Here is an 8,878-nt window from a genome sequence, read left to right as displayed (position 1 = left end):
GCTCCGGGACACGGCATCACAATATGGTAAGGGGAGTAACATTTCCGTCACACGCTTGAGGCATTCGGCCAATCACAATGCTGCACTGGATAGCTGGCCAATCACAGCACACCTCGGTTTTTCAGACCGATGAGCTTTGTAAAAATCGACGGTTTCAGAAAGGCGGGGCATAGAGAAGAAACAATAATGTACAGTATGTGGAAAATAATGTGTTTTTTGAACCTTAAACCGCATAAACACATTTCATTACACCAAATACACAAAATAATGTTCTTTTTAGCAGCATCATATGACCCCTTTAAAAATATTATTTATTCCGGTAATGCAAAGCTGAATTTTCAGCATCATTACTAGTGTCATAAGTGTCATATAATCTTTCAATCCATTCTAATATGTTGATTTGCTGCTCAAGAAACATTTATTATTATTATTAATATTATCAATGTTGGAAACCAGAATACAGTTTTTCAGGATTCTTTGATGAATAGAAAGTTTAAAAGAACAACATTTATTTGAAATAGAAATGGTTTGTCTTCACCTTTGATCAATTTAATGCATCTTTGCTGGATAAAATTATTTTCTTTTTTTCTCTTGCTGAATAAAATACCCCAAAACTTTTGAACGGTATTGTCATTTTTTTAGATTAGTAATATATATGTCATAGTTAACTAAGTCATAGTAATCGTCTAGCTAGTTGATATAGTCAACTATCCTGCCCATCCTTACTGTAGATCCCTGCTTTGCATCATCTTGTCTCCTTCAAGAGACCATGACCAAACACTGTCTAGGCTGGCAGACCGAAGCATTCCTGAATGGGTGCAAAAGGTAGCTGACATCATAGCTTGCTGTAAAGCGTGCCATTTAGGGATGCGTTCTAACACCTGCAGCCCACGGCTCACATACATGAGCAAGCACGCATGCAAAGGTAAGTGTCCATCCACTCCACCGCACAGTGTACCTCTCAATGACCCCAGTTATTAATTCTACCTCCCTCACACAAACAACAAGACATCTTGGCTGACCATGCATCTGGATGAAGAGTGTTGTGGGAGTACAACCAAATGCGCTTGACACTTTCAGAGAAGTAAACCCACCCACCGCCCAGCAGATGAAAAGAGGGCTGCTTCACACCCCTCATATCCCCGCTGGAATGTACAGCGAATTCTCAGAATCGGCTGAGTGATGTCACATGATTGCATTTTCTGAGCTTTGTGTGTGTGTGCGTGCTGTGAAGGTTTAGGTAACGAGTAGTAAATGAAGATGAGGACTGAGCGCTCTGCAGTTAAATCAGGTCGTGCTACAATAGATTTTTCACTTCTGTGTTTTAGCTGCAGGGATTTAGAAAATAGAAAGCAGACTTAGAGGAAGAACAAGTATTTACAGTCAAAAATGTAAGGTTCTGCATTTTTTTTAAGGAGAAATGATGCATAAAAATAACGCAAACAAAAATAAATAAATGTAAAAATAAAATAAAAAAATTATATTATTAATTAAAATCTAAAATCTAGTAGTGCATGTAAAAATATACGAGTGATTTTTTTCAAGTGAGATTTAAAAAGAAAGAAAATTATTCACTGCATGTATTAAAAAAAGACTAAAACAGCAAATAACTGTAAATGATTTAACATTGCATTATATTTACTGTAAAATACTGTCAAATTTTGGGGTTTTGGAAGTAAAAACTATGAATTGCCATATAATTTATATTATATTAAGTCCCTGTGCTACACATCACATACAATTATATTTCATTTACCTTTACTTTAGTTTATTTTATAGTTTATTTAATTTTAGTTTAGAAATATAATCAGCCAGTTTATTAATATAAGTAGTTTTAATTTTTCAGTATGTACATTAGGTGTTTTGTTTTACATTTTCTTAAATTTTTTATGTTTACTGCATTATTTTTGCATCATGCGTGTTAACCAGAATGTCATCAATTTTTTTTACAGTGAATTTTTGGCAACAACTGCCAGATTTTTACTGTAATTTTAACAGGATATTTTTTACACTGTGAAATGACATGAAGGTGAGTAAATGTTTGTGCCTTCCAATATTGTACAGTGTTTTTACTCCGCAGCCTTCTTTCTGCCAATTACAACAGGCAGAAATAGTAATGGTCATCCCGGTACAAAGATCAAAGTGTGCCTTATTAAATATTCAAATAAAAATATTTAATATTCCATTAAAAATGTCAAATTAATAAATGGATACTCAACCATGTGAGTGCGTAATTAAAGTTTGTCTAGCTTGAAAGTGTGGGTGTTGCAGAAGGACGACGAGCAATTTTATTCAACACTGCCTTGACCCGATTCAGTCTCTCATTCTCCCACAGCAGCAGCATTTATTCTTACCTGCTTTTCACCACCTACAAGCAACAGGGCAAACGATGACCTGCAATACTTTCCTGAAGTTGCGAAACACCAACACACAACGTCTCAATTAAACCTCCGGCACATAGGACTATCTGTATTAGTCTTCCTGACAGCACCTCAGCTGGCCTGACCCCTGGGACGGCATGTTCTCTCAGCGCTGCTTTGTAAAGTCATCAACAGGAAAGATCACTCTGGGTGTTTGCGTACCGCGTGCATGGATTATCGCTAGGCAGTCTTGAACTGAGACAAACAAATTCTCCTGGTTACACAAATTATTCATGCATGGTTTGCATAGCACAATTTGGTTATACATCACTTTGCTGGTGAACATTATATTTTGGGGTGTAGGCTACATCATGTTTTGATAATGCTGAATAGTGATATTGTAGGTTATTGGGGTCAGATCAATATTTTTATAAAACTGATAACTGAAAACTGATAACATTACAAATCTGTGGAATGAAATATCTGGACTGAAGAGAACATGAGAGATCAAAGTTGACAACTGTATGAGAAAATTGGATGGGTTATGTAATCCTCTCATGTCCAGCTGGACAGTCCAGACCGTGTTGGAGAGTAAAGCGCTCTCTAGTGTCTTCAGGCAGAGAGGCATGCTTTTCTCAGCTGTCTCATATGACGTCTGCGAACTTCAGCAGAAAGCACAGGCACATTGCCATCCTCTTACAAGTCCTACATGGACCTGATCCAACGGTAACGTAGCCTTCCTGGTGTTTTTGGTTGTTTAGGCAATAAAAAGAAGTCGGATGTCACTTCCCAGCAACATCATTTGTGCATAGGTATATTGCAAAATAAGCCAATGTGTCATAATATGAGACTAAACTTCAGGCAAATAAAAACAACATGGTCATGCTTTTCCATTTTTTTCCTTGACACAAAATTAATGGGATTAATGTTTGAAAACCTCAAAACATGCTGCTCTTTCTAAACACATACAACACAAATGAGGTTAAAATGCAAATTAAGACGTTTTTGATTACATTTAGTAAATATTACACTACAATACATTGGTTTTCTTCTCAAAGATCATTGGTCATTAACAAGTCAATAAGAGTAAGCAACTTTCACATCAGCTTTCTCTAGTTTAAAAACTATTTACCACTTTTCAGTTGTTAGTTCATTACTTAACTGACTCTCTACCCTGGGTTGTTTTTATTTTTAATATAAATATATAAAATATAAACGTTAAAACTGACAAGCTACAGTGTTTAAATGTAAAGATACACTGTGTTCTTCACACACTCTGTTTATGCTGATAGGATGTTCACAACCCATCCAGGCACCCTTATAACACTGAAAATTACACAAAATGTATAAACACACACACACACATACATATAGCCTATATATGTGTGTATGAATGTATATTCATTAAACATATATACACTACACACCCCTGTCCCGTAATCGCAAAAAAAAATAAATAAATAAATAAGCATTTTGTAAACAAACAAGGGGTGGAAAATCTACTAAAAAGATGCGTTTGTTTGACTGAGAGGTGAATATCATTGGTTTGTTTTTCATCCGGGCATTACACGCACGTCTGAGTTTAACCTGTCTGATGTTGCAGTTTTACTTAACTGTCAGAAATAAGCCACTCTTCGAGCGGTAAACTGTTAAAAAGTGTCAAACATGAATCTGATTGATTTAGCGAACTCTCCCATCACTGCTGACGAAACACAGCGGGTTAATTGCTACTTTAAAAACAACTTTAAACTCAATATAGGGAGGTATTGACTAACCTACTCACCAGAGGACCAGTTCTTGGCACTGAGACAGCTCTACGGAGGCATCGGGTTCTGCTGTATTTCCATTGACATTTCTCCTCCTATACTTTGACAAAAGCTCCCAAATCGGTAGCTAGACTACCAGGATCTCGTGTGAAATGAATAAAGTAAAAATGCGTTCGATCAAGGTGCCGATATGTGGCGAAAACACAGTTGCATATGGTATATTCGTCTCTGGTCCGTCAAAGCTTGTTCTGGAAAGGGGAGGACGCTGATGATCTTACTACGAATCGAGTGGTGCTGAACTCTACAGTGTGTACACACGTCACGTGACCCTCCCCCACAGTCCTCTTCAAGAGGCCCGACTGCAAAATTTCGATTCCTACTACGGTAAACCATAGTTATTAATATTCATATCGCAAACTTTCGCTATTGGACGGTAACACGGCTAAGGCGCGCGTATCTAATTAATATGCATTAGGCAGGCGTTCGCTATTGGAAGGTCACCGAACAACGCCTGCGTAGGGTAATTAGTATGCATGAGCCAAGTCTTTGCCAATGGAAGGTTACCAAGTCACGTGAGCGCGGCATACTTAATATTCATAAGCTTAGCCCGAGCCATAGTAGCGTTCGTAATTTCGCTTAGTTCGCAGTCATTGGACGAGTGTGGCGGAGGGAGGGGTGACATACAGCAATTTTCAATAGCACACTGTTCACTCACTATCGCGTTCAAAAGCACGCCACAAAAGCAGCTTTGAGTCTCCAGGTCAGAGGATTACGGATAACGCAGCATTATTTAGTCCATCTTTCACCGGTAGTCTGGATCAGTGGTTCCCAACCCTGGTCCTGGAGGCACCCCAACACTGCACGTTTTGCATGTCTCCTTAATCAAACACACCTGATTCAGGTCATCAGCTCATTAGTAGAGACTCCAAGACCTGCAACTGGTGTGTCAGAGAAAGGAGACATGCAAAACGTGCAGTGTTGGGGTGCCTCCAGGACCAGGGTTGGGAACCACTGGTCTGAATGAGAAAATTAACCTACTTGCAGTTGATTTTATTTTCATAGACAATAAACTCAGGTCGGTTTGGTAGAAAAGCCTCAAGAAAACAACTATATCAGATTATAGAGACATAGAATATGACTGTTAGCAAACTAAATTCAATATGATGCATATTATTTTGAATGATTTAGTATAGTTTAGTTAGTTTAGGTTTTATTAATACCCCAATATTCAGAATATTGCTTAGTCAAAAGCCTATGGGCTTAGCTGATTTGTAAAGGTGCATTCTGTAGTTTTTTTGCAAACGAAAAGAAATTGAACAGGGGCCAGTTCAAGCTCAAACCGGTGTGCACCGTTTTGCTACGGTTTGTTTCCTGGAAACGGTGTGCAACGGGGTTTGATATAGATCATAACACAGTCTTGGAGGTAAGAAGTGGATTATCCTTCACCTGAAATGTTTGTCTTTTCATCCTGAAATGCGAGGCAAATGTTGGATCACAATAATTAGGAACCACAGTTTCCACAAATCCCTTCATTTGATTGGGATGTTCTCTTTTATTCTGGAGGGCAAGGGCAATGACTGTACCATTGAGCGTATTTTGCAGTATTAAACACGTATTTATACCGATTTCATCAGGCTCCGAAAATTCTTCAAAAAGAACACAAAGAATGGCCTTCTCAGCTGCCATAGTTGCAGCTCTTGCGTCATCAGAACAGTGTGTTCAACGCACCACCGTTTCCGTTTAAAAAACGTTTTGCACCGTTTTTGTTGGGGCTGAACGCAACCCAGCACTTTTACGTACAGCACTTCTACATAGAGTATTGCTCTAGTGAGATCTATTACTGATATAATACTATGGCTGGATCCAAAATCGCATACTCTCTGAGTAGGTGCTTGTTTTGAATAAGTATTTACTATATGATTGTTAGAAAAGTTTTATTTTTTTGTATAAATTCAGTCACATTCATCATGTTGTCACAGTCATGTGACCTGTCAGCCATTCACAACTTCTCTCTGGTGGCCTTATGGGATAGTAAAGTGTACATCAGATGTGCACCTCATAATCTTACCGGAGGTAGATACCTTTTGCCGACTCTTTTATGAATAATGTGAATTCGACATACCCTTTTCGCTGTTATTCACTTGCTATAAAGTTTGGAAGTATCTATATTTGGATGCAGCCAAACTTTACTTTATAGGCACTTTAAACTAGTGCTGAAGTCGCTTTACAGGTTATAACACTAAAGTACGTTCATTTGCAAAAACAGAAAACTCAGTTTTTAACAATTTTCAAAAATCATGTTTTTTCAATATGCATTCCAATTAATCTCAATCAAACTGCAGTTGGGTTATTTTGATTAGGTTAAAAATAACTAAAAAAGACAGCTAACTAACACAATAAAACACAATAAAAACATGATAACACGATAAAAAACATGATTTAAGAAAATTTATAAAAACGGAGTTATCTGTTTTTGCAAATAAACTCTTCACACACACACACACACAAACATATATACACACTCTAAAAAATGCTGGGTTAAATACAACCCAGCGCTGGGGATTTAAAAAAAAAAAAAAAATGGAGTTATTCTGTTTTTGCAAATAAACTCTTCATATACACAAAACAAGCACGCCAACTAAATATAACAAACACAACATAATTCCAGATACAAAACCAGAGCCTCCCATCCCACAAAATGAGGATAAATGCAGACAAAAAATGCAAGTTTTAGTCTTTGGCAAAGGCCCCCAATGCATGCTTTAATCAGCATTTGAGACCACTGGTCATTCATTCGTGTGTTCATTATCCTATATGGTAGATCCATTCCCTATTTCACCTCATTTCCAAGGGAACTGGAGGGTAGTCTTTTGCAGTTCTGCTTTCCTGAACTTTTCATAGTAAGTCTCTCTCATAATGTGACTAGTCTGCAAAGAAGCTTAAAGATTATGAGAAGTGAAACCCACTCTAAGTACATCCCTGTTTATGACCCACATTTTGAAATCCTGACCCACAGAGCGTCGGAGAGACGTTTTATAACAGCCTGTAATTACCCTAATGTTTGTTCTTGGAGCACAACTACTTTATTTTTAGAATACAAACTTATGGCATTTACTTAACAATCAGTGCGCATTTATGAATACTTAGAATTTAGTTGTACGCTGACAGTTACCTCATATAGAGTTGTAACCCACCAGTTATAAATTTAAAAGAACTTATAACAAGATATGAATTTGCGTATTAAGTATACAGTATACTGTATACTGAAATATACAGGATAAATGCATTTTTATTGCTTTCTTTGAGTCTTATGGAGAAAACCTCTTTGGAGATGACTCAGCAGCTCTGTGGAGCCTCTGGGAAGAGATTATCCTGCGGGATGAGTGTTGTGGTTATGCGATGACCACTGTTAACTACTTCCGTGTCCACTAATGGTGACCACTTTATCGTTTTTTCAAAACCACGTGGACTTCTGGGTCCTCCCCAGTAGCAGCAGTATTTGCGACGTTAGGAATACAGATAAAGAATGAAGCATAGCTGTGTAATCCTTTTCCATTTAAAAACCATAGAGGTGTAGAGACATGCCTACATTTGTTTGCAGTACTTACAGGCCCGTACCTTCTACTTCAGACCCTCGTGCAGCAGAAATATTACAGGTCTGTGCCTCCGTTTCCTCCGAACAATTGACCTAATCTCTTTTAATGTGACCTGAATTTGGTTCAATACTTTTTGATGTGGATTTTTATAATAGTGATTGGCAAATCACATGGGTCGTAATCCTGGCTGCCTTTTCTGAACTGTGTCGCATTCACATTTATCCAAAGTAATAGATGACACGACACGTAGTTTCATTCGAGCTGCCGGTGAGGTATTAAAGAATTAGTATTTTGTATTTAATCCTCAATGAATATGTGCTGGTGGGACACGGCCTGCAACATATATATATATATTACATTTAAAAAGTTTTATTTTTCTTTTCCCCAATATACAAGAGACTTGCAATAAAGAAATAATGTTTAGTTTTTCTAATGTCCATGATCTGACCCACACTTTTCATGGTTTTAACTGGAAGCCGCCCTCTTCTGATAATAATTTGTCATTGAGTGTCAGTTCATTTATGGGAAACTGACTCATATGTTTACAGGTTTTCTGCATTTTGCTTTGCCTTTGAAGGACATGATGTTTTTATCTGATCTTAGATGCTGGGTGGGAATAGCTAAATGCATAGACTAAAGCCTTATCTTTACAGGAGTCAGGGAAGTAAGAAATGAAGGTCTGTCTGCAGAAGCTGAATGGAGAACAAACCTCTGTTTTCGAAGTAGATTTATACATTTTCTGATGAAAGTTAAACTGTTTCATTCTCATGACTTGCTGCCATGATGCTAGGGTTGATATGCAGTTGCTAAGCTGGTTTTAGGTGGTTTCTAGGGTCTCTATAACATTCTAGTCCCTAGATATACTATACATTCAAAAGTGTTTTTTTTTTATATGTTTTTGAACGTTTTTTATGCTCACCAAGGCTACATTTATTTGATCTAAAAATAACAGCAACATTGTGAAGTATTATTTTAATGTAATTGACTGTTTTCTGTTTAAATATATATTTAAATATAATTTATTCCTGTGATGGTAAAGCTGAATGTTCAGCATCATTACTTAAGTCTTCAGTGTCACATGATCCTTCAAAAATCATTATAATATGCTGATTTGATTATCATAAACCTGTATTATTATTATTATTATTATTATTAT

General features: G+C 37.1%; 1 protein-coding gene across 2 annotated transcripts in view; it reads right to left on the bottom strand.

The window, feature by feature from the left end:
- LOC107719180 (probable G-protein coupled receptor 146) overlaps positions 1 to 4,498 on the bottom strand; it is a 10,130-nt gene extending 5,632 nt beyond the window's left edge. The window contains exon 1 of one of the 2 annotated variants that reach the window (XM_016526555.1): positions 4,136 to 4,498. The gene's annotated coding sequence lies outside the window, so the exon portion shown is untranslated. The remainder of the gene's footprint in view (positions 1 to 4,135) is intronic. The other variant, XM_016526554.1, reaches the window with a different exon arrangement.
- Positions 4,499 to 8,878: the final 4,380 nt, after the last annotated feature.

This window comes from Sinocyclocheilus rhinocerous, unplaced genomic scaffold (assembly GCF_001515625.1).
Source record: "Sinocyclocheilus rhinocerous isolate Xijiao unplaced genomic scaffold, SAMN03320098_v1.1 scaffold2982, whole genome shotgun sequence".
NCBI classification, from domain to species: Eukaryota; Metazoa; Chordata; class Actinopteri; order Cypriniformes; family Cyprinidae; genus Sinocyclocheilus; species Sinocyclocheilus rhinocerous.
The sequence above is the reverse complement of the archived record's forward strand: the minus strand, read 5'-3'. Positions and strand labels throughout refer to the sequence as shown.